This window comes from Plectrocnemia conspersa, unplaced genomic scaffold (genome assembly GCF_051122295.1).
Source record: "Plectrocnemia conspersa isolate PC_06_02 unplaced genomic scaffold, ASM5112229v1 ptg000010l, whole genome shotgun sequence".
Classification (NCBI taxonomy): Eukaryota; Metazoa; Arthropoda; class Insecta; order Trichoptera; family Polycentropodidae; genus Plectrocnemia; species Plectrocnemia conspersa.
This window is the reverse complement of record NW_028277174.1, coordinates 6,787,907-6,807,672: the sequence shown is the minus strand read 5'-3', so window position 1 is coordinate 6,807,672 and position 19,766 is coordinate 6,787,907. Positions and strand designations below refer to the sequence as shown.

Sequence of the window (19,766 nt, the reverse complement as noted above, 5' to 3'; positions counted from 1 at the left end):
AGCGATTTTATAGTTATACTTTTATTTCTATTTCTACAAATAGAAATATAACACTTCTCTGATAAATTAAGGGTGCGAATCAACAGATAATTATTTTAAGATAAACGTGCATTTAACTAAATACTTAGTTCCATAAAACGAATTGTTTGTACATTACAATAATAAAAAATTTAAATATGATCATTTAAAAATATTAGATTAAGCAACATTTTATATGTAGTGTGCACTAAAACATATTAAAATAATGAGCTTTAAATTATCCTATTGATAATATAAATTCACTGTAAGAGTTGCGAAACATTATTCAAACCAAACCTAACAGAATATATACTAATTATAGTGTATATTAATATTTATTACATTTACAATTAAATTAGTTGATTAGATAAAAAAAATACTGATATTATAAATGAAGTTTTTTAATTGAAAATAGTTTTTATAGTACTTATTTTTTTATATTTTAATGCACAAATCATTCGTTTTAGTGCACACTACAAATAAAATGTTGCTCAAAATAGTATATGTGTTAAGTTATCTGGAAATATATTATTTAGAATATATCTAAACTCTTTCTTAGACACAGATTCCGACGATTTATTTGTCAAAGAAATAATTATTTCATAAAACTAATTGTCTGCATTAGTGTTGGACAGATTAATGAAAACATCAATCAGTGGAAGTGTGTGTTTTTTCAATACATATTTCCTAAAGAAAAAATACGAATTTTAGGGATTACAGTTTTTTCAGTTTTAAATGATTTTGTATGGATTTACTTAATTAAAGAATATTGTATTTTGCTATTTTTTGTATTACTAATAATATTAAATAATACTTTTCCCTATTCGAAAAGAATTTTCCTTCTTTTATAAAAAGTATGAATAAATCTATGCTGGTAATCCGACTAATTGCATAATGTGAACACACGTGTAAAAATATATTTGTGAATTTAGTTTTTTTAATTATTTACACAAAAATGTTACGATAGTTAAAGGTAATAGCAGCTCTGATAAAAATGTTCATATATTTATCGTTTAGTACAGTGGTTCTTTAAGCACACTAAATAATATTTTATAAGCGATTAATGAAAAGTGTATCTCTGTCATCTGATTGACTTTTCGGCCATTATAATTTCGCACGATTTGAGATTTATGTCCCCCGAGGAAATCCCTCACCGTGACTAATTCGCGCGCGTGAGGGGAAGGAAAGCTAAAGATTGATTGTAATTCATTTCCGATAACCGGATTAAAAAGGGTTAAATTTATGCAAGAGCGCCGATCATCGCTCATCGTAAGACTACTCGAGTAGCGACGTTCCAGAATCTCGAAACACCGACATCCATCAACCCAAACCCTTATCGTAATTAACGCCGAAATGACGATCAAAACACTTCCAATTCCAATTTTTAACACGCGGTTGACGCTCGCGAGAACCGGTCGTCGAACTCTCGTTTTATTTCGATTGATAAAAAAACAGAAACAACACACGTTGACACAAATCATAAGCGATATACCCAGCGCGGCGTCGCGCATTGCATTTATATAAAAATAATAAAAGTTCGTATCGGAAATTTGCCTTTTTAATGCACATGCGCGTGTGTATATGCAGCATATTTTATTGAATCAATGCCATTGTTGCGTCGACCGGTCGTTGGAGTTTTTTCTTCGACGGTCGACCGGGACGTTTTATAGCTCGAGGCGTTTCGTTACATTATATTAACACATCTCAGACGTTTGGCATAATCGAAACGATTGGTGAAAAAACAAATTTTTGTACGCGCTTACTATGAAAAAATACAATTTGGCTGGGGATCCAGTGCGTCGATCCGACCGACCGATCCGTCACAGTCAAACGGTCGTAATTACGCATAGTCACAGCGATAAGAGCAGTACGTTCGAATGTAAAAAATGCCATTTTATGTGTAAATACACATAAACAAAAAATATGTTTTTTTTTTTAACTTGTATACATGTACATACAATAATATCAAAAGACTTGGCATGTTTCAATATTATTCGTGCAATGATCGGAACAAAGGAAATCGGCTATGGGCAGCAAACCGGCGAAAACGTGACCGATTATATAGGAAACATGCTGATCGGCTCGCCAGGGTCGGATTTGGACCGGGAAGCTGAATATGTGAATATATGCAATCGATCGGTCATCGACCGTGTCAAATGCGAATCGATCGAATTATTTCTACGACATTAATTTAACAGTTAATTGATCGCATTCTCGAGATTCTTCTCTGAAGAAATCTATTGTTAAACGAATTCTTATGCGTATTGAGCGCTTTTAATCACGTATCGATTGACAATGGGAGATTTACAAAAAAGCACGAACGTTCTGCTCGAGTAGACAATTATAATTCAACCATATTCTATTTGCAAGAAAGTTAACGTTATTTCTTTACAAATGTATAACTGTATACATAAAATATCTCGTTTTATATATTTAGACATATTTGCATATCGGGCATTATATAGTAGCAATAAAGAAGGTAAAAATGTGCGAAAAGATTGAATATCACTGCGGGGTGTGTGTATGTTGATAATAAAAGTCTCAGAGGCGGCCGCACCCTTCTAAATATTTACGTTCGGAAATACGATTCTTGAAAAAATCTCGAGAGATAAGTCTTTGATTATTTTCATTTTTACTCAATACAAAGATCGTCTGGTCCATTGAAAAAAGGCGTCCTCTCGCTGCTTCGATTCGGCGGGCTTCTATTGATTTTTCACGTAGGGGGGTTATTAAGGTTCAGGGTTGGCAACCTTTGTCGTCCAACCGAGCGGATCAGATTGGGGGTTTTGGTTTTTGGAACTAAAAAGATGCCCCGCCGATCGCTGCTTATGCTTAGGTACCACGGACGCGAAAATTTCTCATTTCATGCTCTACTTGACGCTTTGAGAAACACATAATAACAATATAGCCGAGCGAAAACAAATTATATTTATTATTATTTTATATTACAACTTTTTTGCGCCCTTTTTGCATTAAGCTTTCGACGGCGAAAGCATTAAAACGGAATGAAAGAACATTTCACAACGAGTAATAATAATGCATTATGAATAACACATAAACGCATTGTTGTGCGACATGCAGTTAAATTATTTTCAATAAAAATTCGTATTAAAATACATATACACCAATCTAATCCGTTTATTTTTTATAAACTCACAAATAGTAATCTAATCTACATTAACTAGTCTAATTTCAATAAACTTTTACTGAAAGCAAGCGTATGCCTACATTTACGGTAGCCAATTAACTATAAATATTCTAATGCGATCATTAATCACTTTGAGTATCAATGCTTAGAAGAAATTGTGACTTTAATTAAAATGTTATATCAACCGGTTACTCATATACTATAATTGATTCCAATTATTTTGACTTGTAATAAATAATACGCACAACCAATATTTACGTTTAATTAAAAGTAATAATTTAATTACAATGATTATTATTTATTTTTTATAATATGTATATCAAACTTCTGTCATATATATTGATAAAAAATTCCGCGAAAACCATAAAATAATCCAGTGTGCAATTTTTATCAATAGCCTCTTTATTGAATTTCACAAACGTAATTTGTTTGAGTTAAAAATAACCGATTACATTTCGTTTTAGGTTTTGTATGCATAGCACGTATTTACGATAATGTTAACGTTATTTTCGACATTGTCTGTTGGGGCAGATGTTCTAAAGTCACTTTAATGTTAATAAATAAGCTTTCGATAACGACAGACAATCAAGTCTATTTATCGCTTATTAAAAAACGGGCTCCTTGTTCCGACATTTCAGGAATGCGATTGATCAACCTCGTTTTTTTATTGTGTGTATATACAGATAATAAGATAATCACGTTTCATGTTATTAAAGTGGCACGATAAATTACTAAAACGCGTCAATTGATCCCGTCAATATATTTTAGGCAAAAGTATTCATTATCGTCGAAAAGAATTGTGTGTATGTTTGTTAGCGTAACTGATTGCACAATGCCGGTGAAGTGATAATTTTTCGAATGAACAGGGTCAAAATGGGTAAAAATATATTTATAAAAAAGTAAATATTCAGATATTTCTTTAATTATAATAATATAGTATAGATTTAGTTTAAGATAGACTTAATGAATATATCTAATTAAGAGAGGATGTAAGTTGCAGTACTTTAATTTTATTTAATTGATAAAATATTCAGTTATATTATTAAAAAATCCTAGCTTTATTATAAAAAAATCGATATACTTAGACTGTGCTATGTTATTCATGAAAAGATTAATATCGATTTGCTATTGCATTAATTTATCTTGCCCTTGCCTTGATAATAAATACATCACAAGGACTTGATGTGACAATAATTTATTCAAGAGAAGAGTACTCCTCTCATGGGCAATTTTATGTCGCAATGATACGAGTGTAGCATTTAAAATAATTATATATTATTGGCATATTACATTTTTTTATATTATAAAGTTTTGAAGGATGTATCACAGCTATATATTATATGTTTATCTATTGCCTTATGCTGTTAAAAAACAACAGGATTAATGAGGATTAAAAAAATTGGTTTTTAAATGACCTATTAATATATGTCTTTTTAATAAGATAATATTTTAATAAAATAGCAAAAATTATATAACATATTAATAAAAAAATTAAATATAACAGTGTTTATTAATTTCTTATGCATTAAAACATTAAACTTTTTTTAAAGAAAAAAATCTTATGATTAAAATTGAACTGAATATTTACTGTTTACGTTTTAAAATAAATATATGCGGATGGAAAAGTTTGTGGAAAATAGATGAGATCTATGGAATTATATATTCTTTGGTTCAAGTAAATTAACCATGTATTAGTTAACGTGATGATGTTATGTTAAACATCGATTATTATATAAGCTATTTATTATTGTTTTATTGATATTTTAAATTAGGCGTGTCACGGATCGGGTGCGGCAAAAAACTTAAGAACTGATTTTACTCTAAATATATATTATGTTAGTAGTTCAAAAATAGAAATTTAACATGAACAATATTAAGAAGATTAGCAATTTGACTAGAATTTGAATGTTCTCTCAATATTTAAAATCATTATGATAATTCCTAACATCAGCTACATTCATAGAGCTTTGTAAACTGAACTTAAAATTCAGAAAAAATAAGAATAGCTTAGCATCTAATCATGCTAATGGTGAGTGAATTCAAATTTAACTTAACAGCTCATTGGAAGAATCTGCGCACAATCATACCTCGCATTTACAGCACCCCGGCGTTAAAACATACCGCCACAACACAAAAATGTTAATTCCGATCGACGACAATGTCGGCCAGCAATCAATAGCCGTCGGTTACCCATCGGTTACCATTGTTTGGCGCCGATTTAATTCGTCAGCATCATCGGCGATGGCCTCAGCATTGTTCTGAGGCACATCGGCAGCCTTTTCATCCAGCACGAATTCGGATGTAACCAATCAGTCGAAACAAATAACCGGATCTTGACGCGAATTTCCCACAGTTGACACAATGAGACTCGGCCCGCGGCTATCTTCGGCACAAAACCCTTCGCCGCATAGTCATTAACGATCTATAAAACTCGATCTATGACCGTTTGTATGATGTACTAACACACGCTCGGCTCAAATTGCCAACCTGCGAACCAGACGATAAACTCAGGGCGTGGGCTCGTTAAAACAATAATTCATAATCGTTCGTTGTTTTAACGCTATCAAATTGGCCATTAACCTATTGTTCTGGTTAATAAACTAATATGATTACGAATCGATTTTTTTTAATTAACATTCAATTCCCACACTGCTGAGGACCGATCGATGCTGTCATTTGTCACGCCCTATAAATTGTTATACATAAGGTGACTATTTATTTTTAATTTTAAAAACGGATGCTTAACATTTGAAATATTTGTTTTTATTGAGAGTGTTTCAACACCAGGGTATAAATGTTCGAGATCGTCACAAGAATTTGTGATGCGCGATCAGAAGCTTTTGGTACGCGACCAGAATCTTAGCAGAAGCGCCGCTATAAAATCAGCTCTGAGAATAAATACACAATCTATCAATCGATGAGTCATAAATACTTTTAAAAGCTACGTACATAAAATAAATTTTATAATAATGTAATATATATAAACGTTAGAATAAAGTACACATCAAGTGACAAATTTTTAATAATTCAGGTTTTATATTATTATACAGTGGAACTTCGGAATGCGTGTAACTTGATTTACGAGTGTTTCGCATCAGTTCCCCAACTGGGCCATTGATTCTTCTTGCAGTGAAGATATACCTTTTGGAAAATAATCTGCCACTCAAAGTCTTATTGCTTATAAATAATGCTTCCACTCATCCTCCAGACTATGATGACTGAAGGAAGTCAACACCACTTCATTATTTCAACCCATGGATCAACATGTCATTTTGAACTTCAAAAAGCCACCTTGTCCCCCATGCAAATGACGTTCCTAGAGCCGTTCACCGAAAAATCAATAAATCTGCATCGAAATACATCATAAGACTACAGAGGAGATATTGACTGAGATGGAGGAAAAAGAGGCTGAGAAAGCTCTCACTTCACATGTGATTAGAAAAATCTGGAAAATGTAAAAACAGTGAGAAAAATCGTGAAAAAAGTAATTCGAGACATGAATTTATTCAATGACAATGTAATGCAAAATTTTCGCGAAATTATTAAAACGAAGCATTGTATAACTTCCTAGTTCAAGTTCCATGAAAAATATTTTATTGAGCTATCAGTAATTGACAGCATTGATTCCGATATGAAAAGTTATAAATTAAATTATTTTTTAATGAATTTATATAATAAAAAATAATTAATCATATTATTTTGCATTGATACATGAGTTTTCTGGAACGAAAAAAATATAACAACACACTGCCTGATTTCATAAAATACATCGATATTATTTTCACGCATTATTAATAAATAAATAAATAATAAAACTTTAATTTATTTAAATAAAATATATTTAGTGCCTATTTTCATATGTGTATTATCACATAGTACCACCCAATTCATCTCTGTTAAAAATGTCATTTTCAGGCATCAAGGTAGAGATTCAAGAATATTCAGACTCTATAACCGGTTTATAAGTACCCACTCGAAATTGAATGATAATAATAATAATTCCACAAAATAATTAGCATATTTACATGATGATTTAAATTGTTATTGTAAGCATTTAACTTATTTATTATTATTTTTTTAAATTCAACTCATTTCACTCACATACGGAAACGCATTCTTTACACATACATACAAGTCAAGAAATTTGTCGTCGGTCCTTATCTTGTACCGAACATTCCCTTTTACAAAGGGCACCGATGCGTTCTGTTCCGAGACCGTCCGACGCTAGATAACGTCACCGCGATTCGGACATTTCGCAGACAAAAAATACAGTAAATATCGTTATAGTACCTTATGCTAATTATATTTCGCGCATCGAGAAAGTGTAAGCGAAACTCTAAAGACCGGTTCGATGCGCAAAGAGTTCCGAATGTCACGGTCAGCCAATCACAGCGCTCAGATCTAAGCCGTAAATTTTCAATGCTTTAAAAAGGCGATTTACGAGTAGGAACTTGACTGTTTCACACCACCAAAGGTGAAATGCTAACCTTTAATTAACACGAGCGGATTAAAAAGCAGAAGAAAAAACAAGATCTTCAAACTCAAACATGATTGAGTGAGATTTATCTATATACATATTTATTCTACAGTATTTACAGATTCCAAAACATAATCCATAATTTGCAGTTATGTTTATCCGACTGTCTATTTTTATAAGGATTAGATTTTGAAACGGGGTCACAGGCGACCCTCCTAAAATTTCCCACTGAGCGTTTTACGAGCAATGAAAAACGAATGGGTAAAGACCCGAAAAAAGTATACGGCATTATTAACTTCCTTTTCGACCCGTGAGCACTATTTTTTTATCACTTAATATAAGCGCAATAAAAAATATTCACTTCTATGCAAAATCTCTGCTTCATTTCTGGTTACACTATAATACGTTTGGAATATCACGCGTAAGCAGGAGAAGTCAAATCATATAAATCAGTGATGTTTAGCGACTATACTTGTGTCATATAAGGAAGAATGAGATAAGTAAAAATATTTTTTAATAATATTATTTTTAATAGCATTATAACTATAATATATAAAAAAAATACTGTAATAATACAGTATTTAATTTAAAAGGTAAGCTTAATAAGTACTATACAATTTTATGAGAAAACAAATTTTATATTAAAAAAATATTTATTCTCATAAGCAATTGTGATATATTTATGTATACATTTACTTGCAAAGTATACTTCATTTTTTGTGAGACCAATAATGAAAGTGAATGCACTGTACCCATTTTTCTGCAAATAATCAAATATTTATATAACCTCGTACAGTTCTAAATGTTATGTCGATAAAGAAAAGTGATTTATGAGAGAGATATACGTCCAACCTATATTAATCTCGGTGAGTAGGGGGAAGGCAGAGATGATTTTTTTGTATATCACAAATACATTTTGTATTTGTTTTAATTGCCACCGATCTCACTTAATTAAAAAAATATATTACTAATTTATATTATTATTAGTCGTGCTAATTTGAAGACACCGCTAGTATTTGATAAAGTAATAACATCTTATATACATTAAAAGTTGTCGGGGGTGTTGATAGTCGGCAAGGTCGCCGTATCGGCGTACGTAGTGGGGGCGCGCACATGGGCGTGCGTTGTGTAAACACACGGGCGGCTCGTGAGCGTGAGAAAATGCCCGCTGAAATAATTGGCGGAGTATCACCACTCCCGGCGCGTGTTCGTGCGGTCGCAATAATGCGCAAACCGACGCAATTCGCGCAATACGATGCAACTCACATGATAACGATGCGGTTTCGGCGCGAACGGCCTACTGAAAAAGTCCAACGAAAAACATCCATTTGCGCAGCTCAATGTATAGATATAAACCGCGCAGCGAAATGTTTTTTCATGATGCTTTATAAACTCAATATGTTTCAATATGTTGGAAATTAAAATTGGAGACTGCAATATACATACACTAACTAACTTCATTTAGTATATTTAAATCCACAATTAGGTCTCCAATCGCCTTATAAGGCAATGTTATCCCGAGGTGTTAATCACCAACACTCGACACTAAACCCGATTGTTGATTCAGAATAGGTGTAAAATATTTGGAAAGTCGTTTTATTTAATAATAAATTTGCAATCATTGTAAGTTTGCATTTTATATTTGCGATGTTTTTGATTAATATTTTTGTGACATTATTGGTTTAATTTTAATTGATTTATTAATTATGTTTTCAATTCTGACTTATATATGCGTCATTTGTGAAACTGATGCTATTTTGCGTCAAAGTTAATATTAATAATTTTATATACATATATCCTGATGTCATCTGCGAATTTTAAATATTAATTAAACAAACAGAAAAATTGGCTTGTTAATAAAAAAAATATTTGCTTGTTTTACTGCAAAAGTTATTTATAAGCAGACAATCGTGCATCGATAAAACTTGAATTTCTGACGGCTTATATATGTAGTTCTAAGAATACAAGTCAGCTGTAGTAAATTACCATTATAACATTGCAAATGCCTGCAAATTTAACAATGGGCTAGTATTTGAAGAAAATGATCGAAAAATGATAGCGTTTTGCTTTATGTATTAAAATAAAAAATATTAAAACGCAAATAATATATATTAGTGCGCATCATTTAAAAAATTGTAGACTAATACCTAATGCAATAAATTTATAAAATATATACAATATTATTCTTAAACATAATAATAAGAATCTTATTCTTAATAATAAGGAGCTTATATAAATTAATGATATAAGCTTGTAAACCCTTATTGCTTGTTCCTCATCATTGCACCTCAATATAATATAGTATAAATAAAAAAGCTTTTTACTTCGCAAATTAAATTAAATTAAAAATCACATACCGTAAATCGACACGCCCTTATGGCTTTACCTTAAACGGTTAAATTTATGCCTGACGCAAAAGTTCCCTCATACATACGAACTTGCCTTAATTAAAACGACCGGTCGGCTTTAATTCGCGAAAAGTTAAATTTATCGCCGCTGCGCCCGGCGATCGCGAGCGCATTTTAATAATGCAACAACGCGCTATTAAGCTCCGCCACCAATCGCATGGCGTTTTAATTTCATTATTTATTTTTTCAAGTTTGTTTGTTTTCGTTTTTTTATTAGTGCATCTTGCGGCTTTGCTGACACGCCGCGTAATTCACCTACGTGTAAAGACACCGCAAAGAAGCGATATTTGCATTCCCGGTGAAACGCCGACGGCGGCCAAAGAATTCGCAATTTGGATTGTTACATATAATTTATGCTACTAGCGCGTTGTTTAGCTTTAGAACGACACGGAAATTGCATCTGACAATTTGATATTGCTAATAGGGGGCGATTATCGCGATCATACCGCATTTTTGGTATAAAACGTGGGTTTTACAGCGAATACCGTATTACAGATTGTTAAAAATATTTGAGTAATTGATATAAATACTGATTTTAAGCAGCTCCACCATGTTTACCACGCAAACGTTACTCGAACGACTGATCGAATTTGTCACTTTTGTCTAATCACGCACAATGTTTTAGAATTGGATACAATCGAACTACCGACATCAATAGTTTACGCTTCGGCAATCGCCAATGCATATATCCGCGTCTATGAGGGGTCAAACAAATTACCGTATAGATTAACTGGTAATGAGCCATTTCCATTTACTTTTGCATTGGTTTAGCTCGTTGTGTGTATGCGTACATTTTCTCACGCTGGCCGCAAATTGACTTAATTCATGCTAAACGTCGATAATCACGAATGATCAACAGCGACGAGGAAGAGCTATAAATTAAAAATCGGTAACCTATAAATTGCAGTAGATACTTTGTATGTTGTAGAGAAAATGCTTACTATGTTCAACGCGAAGTGGTCAGATAATTTAATCAACATCTTCTTTATTATATGAAAATAAATTTATATTTAAGTTGTATTGATATTAAATCAAATAGCTCAAGAAGACGACCGCCTTGTCTAACGGCGTATTTTAACGTTCTTTTTTTCATCTACGTCACAGGCCATAATTATTGCGCTGGCTGCAATCGGCGAATAAATGATTATGACGTAATTACACAGCCGGTTCCGTTCTCGATATAATTACTCGCACGAATAGGCTGGTCGAGCAAATTGGTACACGGCGGACAAATACGTCCGAAAAGGGTTAACCCGATAATAATCCGAGTGGAGAGAGAGAAAGAGAATAAATAAATACGAAGGTACGTGGGAATCGGAACGCGAGATCAAAAATTAATCACAAAGTAAGGGACGGAGCGTAGCGGTCCAGTGCTGGCAAGAAGCGTGACGCGGAGGCTGTGTGAGGCGTCGTTAGGTCGAATTAAACGTAATTATCACATGCGGTGTAGGTGAAGGGGTTAAGACACGACGACCCGGCCGTGCGCTTGTTACGCTACACATGTGTGGATTTGACGGATTGGCTGGAATTACATGAAGTATACTTTGAGAATCGCTGATATCAATGTTGGGCGAACAAGCAAGTCCCTATCACGTGCAACAGCTGACGGAACCACTGTATGGAAACATATTTATTACTAAAGAGTAGCAATCCTGGAATGATACATAAAAACTATATAAATATATATATATTTTATTATTCCTGTATAGTTTCATTTAATAAGTTATGTTGAGCTGAAGAATGTTTTAGAAGTCTAGTCACCATAAAATAAATAAACTGAAAAAATGTTTGTAAACGTATTTGATGGATATTTTGAAAATAATATGGAAAGATTAAAATCAAATAAATGAAAAATATAAAAAAAAAATAGACTAATGCATTTAAACCGAGTCAACACAATCAACAACTAGTGACTAAATAGTGAGATATAAGATTGAAATTTTATCTATTTTATTTTTTATATTACACAAATCTCTATCACGTGCAACAGGTGACGGAAGCATATTATTAAGGATATCTATTTTGAAAAACATAAAAGATGGACAATATCAAACACGAAATACTCACTATATGATACATAAACTCGATAAATCTAGATTTTATTATTCCTGTAAGGTTTAAATTGTGGAAATATGTTGAGCTGGATTATGTTTTGGAAGGCAAGTAATCATAATAAAGCACATGCAACAGGTGACGGAAGCATAATATTAAAGACATGTCTTTTATGAAAAACATAAAAAATGGATAATATCAAATCTGGAATATGATAAACAAAAACTATAGTTTTCTTTCATCTTATTAAAATTTAATTATGAAGTTATGTTGAGCTGAAGTGTGTTTTAAAAGTAATGTGATTAAAAAAAATACTATTTTCACTGAAAGAAATTATTCTAAAAAATGTGTTCGTAAAAATAATTGATGTACATTTAGAAAAAAAAACAATTGAATTAATGTGCTTAGTATTTCTTAATTTAAAATTATTAATTTATTCATTAAAACATTCCAAGCGTTAGCCCAGTGCATTACAACCGGGATAACACAATCAATAACTACTATGTAAGTATTGAGACACCGGATTTAAATCAATGACATGTATTTTATTTTTTATGAAAGTTTATACAATTAACATACATCATTATGCACAATGAAGCACGATTTTTATTATTTATTACAATATTCATCTGTAAGATCAAGAAAATCTAAGAAAACTTAATCTCTGATAATCGATCATAATTATAATTATTTAATAATCGAGGGTCCATATGGGATTCAAACCCAGATCTTTCGTAAAAGATTATAATTATTAATATAATAAATGTATTATAGGATACTATCAATACAATAAATATAGAAAATGCTAATGCCTATCTATTGTGTTGCGATGAGAAAATGTAACGATGTAATTAAGCAGCCTTTTCAATATTTGTATTAGTATTATTAATAACTATGAAGGAATGACTAATATTTTGATGTTATTTAGAATTCACATGTCGTATTGTACGTGCTCATTACATCCGTATTGTTTGTATTCATTACTAGGTAAATCGTTTTTTGTTTGTTACAACTACAACTTCCTCCAGGTAATTATTTTATATATAAATATTATATAATGGCTGTAGAAAAACAATAACAGCAATAAAAATAAGTTGATTTTTTTGGCAAAATTGATGAAATAACTATAAAATTGTATATGTAATATAAAATATTTTCTAGTTATTCATAATCCGAATTTTCTTTATTAAAAATAATAACTATAAAGCAGTAGTAAAATAACAAAAAATTAAAGCACAACATAAAAGTCTAACTTAAAGATTGTTCGATAAAAATATTTTGTGGTTATTAAATTCAGATTCTTAAAACTTTGAAAACTAGGGAAATATATATATTTAAATCATTTTAAAATCTAAAAGTGCGATAGCCACTAGTTGAAATTTTTATATTAGAAGCTTTTTATAAAATTTATTTTTTTCAGCAAATCTATTACTTCCTCTTGATTGTGTGTATGTCAGAGGTATATTACGTTAATTTTAACATATGTATTTTATTTATTTTTTAATGATTCAAGAACATTTCGGAATATTTAAAGACAGTTTAATATATAGTTATTAAGTTTAAATATATTAATAAATATAATAACTCCTTACAATGTTTTGTATGCCATAATTTAACACATGCATACAATATGTATTTACTTTTATTTTTGATGATTTGATAAAATCATACTTATTTATAGTTATTAATTTTTTTACATATACATTTTAATTTATAATCAGTTTTTTAGATTCTATTTATTCTAATTTTCTTATTTATTAAATTTACTACTGAAGGTAGGTAAGTTTTGATTATTTTTCTTTTTACTTTTGTGAACTAAAAATAATTAATAATTGTAATTTAAATATGATGTCAAGCTAATGGCAAACTTAACTCAGTCATCACATGACATAAATATAATTTTGATTTTCGCTGAGATATCACTTTACTCGAACCAGAACGATTCGAATCGATGAAAAGTTAAAAACAAATTATTGCAACAATACAATCGGTTCAATTAGGAGCGTTTTACGACCGACGCAATAACTTTCAATATTGATAACATCGGCTGTCCGTCGACGACATCTTACAAATTAACGCGTCCGATAAACGTTGTAAAATACGACATCGCATTAACATACACATCAATAAATTTGAATAAACGCCAACGAAATGCATGTATCGGTGCATTGATCGATGCAATTAATTTGCATTTTTCTCATATAAATATACTCGCGTGCCTTATTGCGGTTAGCGCATGGACAACACGATAGTCGAATCCCTCTCTCACGAAAAATATAATAACAATATAATATATGTATGTAACAGAACAGACAACTATGTCTCTGGGGAATAATCACTGTGATACAAAAAATGCAGTTAATATTTTTTGTATATAAAAAAATTGATTAAAAAAAAACGAGGCGTCACTATCACCGTTCAGATCGTGCGAATTAAACTATAAAAGCGTGTTTGATAATTATTATGCGCGTCGATCTTTCAACATTAAAACATGATTAATAAAGGTCATACTCGATATTAGACACGTTTTTTTTAACACAAGATCAAAATTTTATGTCTTACTTTTAATAGGCGATGCAATAAAAATCATCAGATAATCGCGTACCGTTCGTTTAATGGCGCTAAAGCGCTAACGATCCAGATTAATTTATAGTTAGTAATATATGAATTTTTATTTTTGTAATTTTTAATTGATGCTTGAGAGAGAACTAGAAATGATTAAAAAAATATGAATGGAAGATGATGAGCCGTTACGGAGAAAATTGATTGAAGTGAGAGAAAAAACTTAACCACTATGGAAGGAATTGTTCTTAATTGGAGGGACAATGACTATTGAATTTTTAGGGTCAGCGTTGGCGCCGTAGATTGGGGTGCAAAAAAATTCACTCCGAAAAAGGTGTAGTTGTATATATATAAAAAAATAGCGATGGTTAGTAATTAAGCATACGCCGTTAGTGGAAGATAATTGTGAAGCAACGATGTTAAGGAAAAGTGTTTGATGGTTTCATTGATCTTTGATTTCGAAGGTTCGTTTGAAAGCTTAATTAAAAATTGAATTATTGAAGTCTCGCCGATCGTTAAGGGTCATTTGGCAGAGTTGTCGGGTCACGCCAGTTGTAGTACAACTACGAACAATTTGTATCTCGTTACAAACAGGTCATCAGGTATCGGTATTTAATTGTGAATGCGTGAATCGGTTTGTCACGAACAAGGATGGCCGGTGCCTGGGATGCCTGAGCCGTAAAGATATATAATTAAAAAAAAATGTACAAGATTAAAAGGTTGTGATATAAAACTTCGCGTGTCCAAAAAGACACGATATTCACACCGATTCGTGGAACGAAAATTAATATTGAGTGAATAAAAAAGCCCTGATAATTACGATCCTGACTTAATTATTTAATAGTACATAATAATCAGACGATCGAGGAGATATAAAAAATGACTTATAAACACAAAGTGGTACAAATGATTTGAGATTAAGGGATCAAACCTTTCGGCTGGAAAAATATATATAAATAAAAATTCCATCACCACAAAAGACCTAATTATGTTTCTAAAAAGCGTAATTTGTACTATTAAAATAATTTTGTACGAGATAATGGAAGGTCGGCGTTAATCGTTCACATTCCGAGCGCAGAGGTTAAACGTCGACGCGGTCAACGAGCGATGCGATTGTTACCCTTTGACGAGTCAGGTATATGTAGGTAACCCACGCGGTCATCTTTCGGATTCGCGTGGGACGCGAATGAAAATATTGTAAATTGTGTATTTTCGTTACATAAAGAGTGTCTCGTAAGTTTCACCCCAAATACGTGCGTGATGAGGGTGTACTTTTTTGATCGAACGCATGTCGTTTACAGATTATAAATATGGTAATTTATGTAATCCATTCTATAGGTAAATCTTGTTTTATTGTTGTACGTAAACGATCAATATAAACATTTAAAAATAAATCAAACGTTCGCGTGTTGGATACGAGCGTTTCCACAAATGTAATAATTCATCCAATTAGTAGAAAACTTTGGGAGAACAGGTCGCAAATGAATCGTTAAGGTAATTAATTTGGTTGCACCCGCGCTTCTCGGGCTGGTGGGCGTGTGCCTAGACAAATTGGTGGAGTCAGACCCTCCCGCACATTTCGAAGAAAAAATAGCTTGAAAAACTTGTTGTGTGGCGGCTTTTCGGACTTGGAATAATAATAATAATGAGGGAGAGCGTGGATGTTGTAATTTCGAATCGAAAATGACGTTAAATAAAAATAGTAATGAGCACGTTGTTATCCGTCCCCGATATAGCAACGAGAGGAAACAAAATTAAAACAGCCCCGGGCCCGTAATTAAAATGTGGCACACACACATACAAACGAGCGCTTCTCACACTTTGGGGCGCGTCCGCAATTACGATAATTCACGATACCGCACGTTAAACTTCTTACGAGTATCTAAGATTTATGAAAAAAATATATTAAATACACACTGGACTACTTTTAAGTGCGTCACCTAATGTAAAATATTCAACATCATTTTTTGTGTCAATATATTTTTTTTAAATATTTAAGAAACGTTTTAGAAAAGACACTCAGCAAATACATACAAATTATTGCTTACGATTCCGCACAATTAAAATTATACTGAGGTTCGTAAATGTATAAAGAAATATGAATTACACCTGGGGCTACTTTTGAATGCGCCACCTGAATTGGATTATTTAATATGTTTTTTTAATAATATATAATAGTATTTTAAAATAAAATGAAATTATCATATATTTTCAGGATTTTTTTTATGTGTATATTATATTTGCTACATTTTTATATATTATTTAAATTTTAAAAAATATTTAAAAATATCTCGATACTTGGTACATTATATGTACATATTTAATTATGTTGGCTATAAAAATAATCGCATAATTTATTTTTCATTTTGACTGTTCATGCGTACGAAAAAATACACATTGGGCTACGTTTAACTACGCCACCTGAATGAAATTAGTAAATATTGTTTTTTTTAAAATTATATTTAAAATTAAATATTTATAATTTTGACCCTACATTCAAATTATATTTGATTGTACTTTTGCGGAAAAGTATACTCTCTGTGTGAACTGGGGACCGTTTGGACCCCATCTGTTGCCACTTTCCTTATTAATATTAGTTTTCGGTCTAAAAATATTAAGCATTTTAAATAGCCATATTTTTACCTTAACATCCTAAATAGCCAATTTGTATATAAAACCACTTTCAGCCGTCTTTTCTTACATTACAATCGTGAAATTCTGTTGAAATTTTAAATTTTTTGAGAAATAAAACTACAATTTCCAGCACGACAAACCAGTGGTATGGTTGGTTACAAATAAAAGTCGGAATAGCGTAGTCCGAAAGGTCTAGACTGGTAACCAAGAGGCTACGGGTTCAAGCCACGGGAGTAGACTTGAATTTTTAATTAATAAAAATTCGCAATAAAGTGACATTAAATGATTACAAATTATTTTATATTAATATCACTGATTTTCAGACTGAAAAGTCTGGTGATCAATACATACTTGTAAGTATTCATTATATCTTATTGACTTAACTGCTGTAACGCATTGGGCTTATATGTATCAGGTTACAACGAAAGTTTAAAAATAAAATAAAATGCCCAAAAGACCAATCAATTCAAAATATTATGTAGTAAATATGTTTATAATTTTAATGAATTTATTTTTCTAAATATAATTAATTACTATCGGTATCTTATAAAGCTAGCGTGATTTAGGTCTGTTGACAAGTTTAATCACTTAAAAGTTTCTCGTTTCATTATATTTCTTATTAAAATTAATCGTTGACAATTTGAGCACTTTGTCAGTTAGCTAGTGTGTCAGTTTGAGAACCGTGCGTTAATTTAATAACCGTTCAGGGTCTCAGATTGATGGGCCGCGTGCAGCCCGTGGCCGATCAATATGGACTCGACGAATATTCGACTTGATTTATGTAATTATATTGATTGGTCCGTCGAAATCTTTGGCCCCAAACCATATACACACATACACACATTTTTCGTAGAATATTGAGAAAAATAAAATAAAACGATTCCCACAATATAACGCAGACTAGACACGTTAATTAGGCATGTAAACGCTCGCCAATAATTTAACGTTAGCCTCATCGGCAAAATGGAGAATATTTATTTTCATATGGGAAATCCATAACGATGCAAATGATTAGTGGCATAGTTAGTTAGTGCGTTTTTGTGACATTTCGCTAATTGCAAAGGCAAAAATTCGCGACGTGCCAATTGAAAATTGGCGTCACGAGCATATGGGAAAAATCGACGACAATTAATCGAGCAAATACTACGTGAGTGTATTCGTTTGTGGGTATACGTGGACCGAATGTCGAATGTTGGTGGGAATAATTAAATTTGGCGAAAACGTGTGCCCGATATCGTAATTGTATATAGAATGTTTAACGTAAGAAAAAAATCAGTTTCGAAATTGAAATCACATGTCTCGGCCAAGAGCGGAAAAAACAAATCAATTAGCGGGTGTTAGTCGAAATATCTTATTGAATAAAAATTAAACTAACGAACTAGAAACGATAAAATAAATAGTACAATCACGCCGTACACGATTTTTATTTTCCACGTGACCCCCCGTTTACGCCATGTTTGCGTATAGCGAAAAAATCTCGCAATAGACACGTTAATTCAACGATTCGTCCAATATTTTTTTCGCTGTAATTTTACGTGATTTTCGCGTGTCTAAGGGCGGTTCAACCCTTAGGCGCTAACATTCGTCGCAAATTGTTTTTTGATTGAACCTTTGCTTTCGGCGTTTAGATTTGATATGCAAATTTGCACGAGACTTGAAACTTTCGTCCCATTTGCCACTCCAGCGATTTTCTTAAAAAAATAAAGATAGAGACACAAAAAATTAACTATGTGTTATATTTATAACACAAAATATTTTTTTATTTAAAAACAAGGGCATTAAAAATTTTATTTTATATTGAAAGGTTTTCTAAAATTAAATATAAACTAATAAAAAAAAATATAAAAATACCTTAAAATTATATTTTCTATTGACACTAAATATAATAAAATGTGTGAATATTTTTTTTGTTTAAACAAAGTGAGGTTTCGTTAATTTTATCCCTTCGCGCGTTCAACTCTACCCGTACACTTGCATTATCCTACACATTTATTCACATTATTCACACATCCTGAGTCGAAGGTTTAAATGATTTATTACTATAAAATTTACATGGCATTGGAATACAAATCATCATCATAGGCCACGCATTAAAACTACGAGCGCTTCTCAATTCAACCACGCGCCGCCTGTTGATTTATTTAGCATTCTCTACGCTTTCGATAGGTGTCAGAAGCATGAAAAGTTTTAGCATCTCTGTCTTTGGCCGGCCGTTTTCCCAGTCGTTGCTGGAAGCGTGTTCGTGAAGCTTCACGTCGATAATACACCGATCGCCGCTATGAAATATGTCTATTTAATTTACGGCCGGAGCTTGCTTGCTTAATGGACCTCGATTCGTGCAGATGCGGACTTTATCATCTTCTGCGGTAACGAGAGTCTACAGCTTTTGCTCTCTACTTGTGCACAGCATCCAGGCCGGTGCTGCAAAAATGCACGGTTGTACACTCAAACGGGCGTTGGTTGTTCG

The 19,766-nt window shown here is 31.9% G+C and overlaps 1 protein-coding gene across 2 annotated transcripts in view; it reads right to left on the bottom strand.

The window, feature by feature from the left end:
- Positions 1 to 19,766, bottom strand: part of zfh2 (Zn finger homeodomain 2) — an 84,163-nt gene that overhangs the window by 18,853 nt on the left and 45,544 nt on the right. The window lies entirely within an intron of this gene.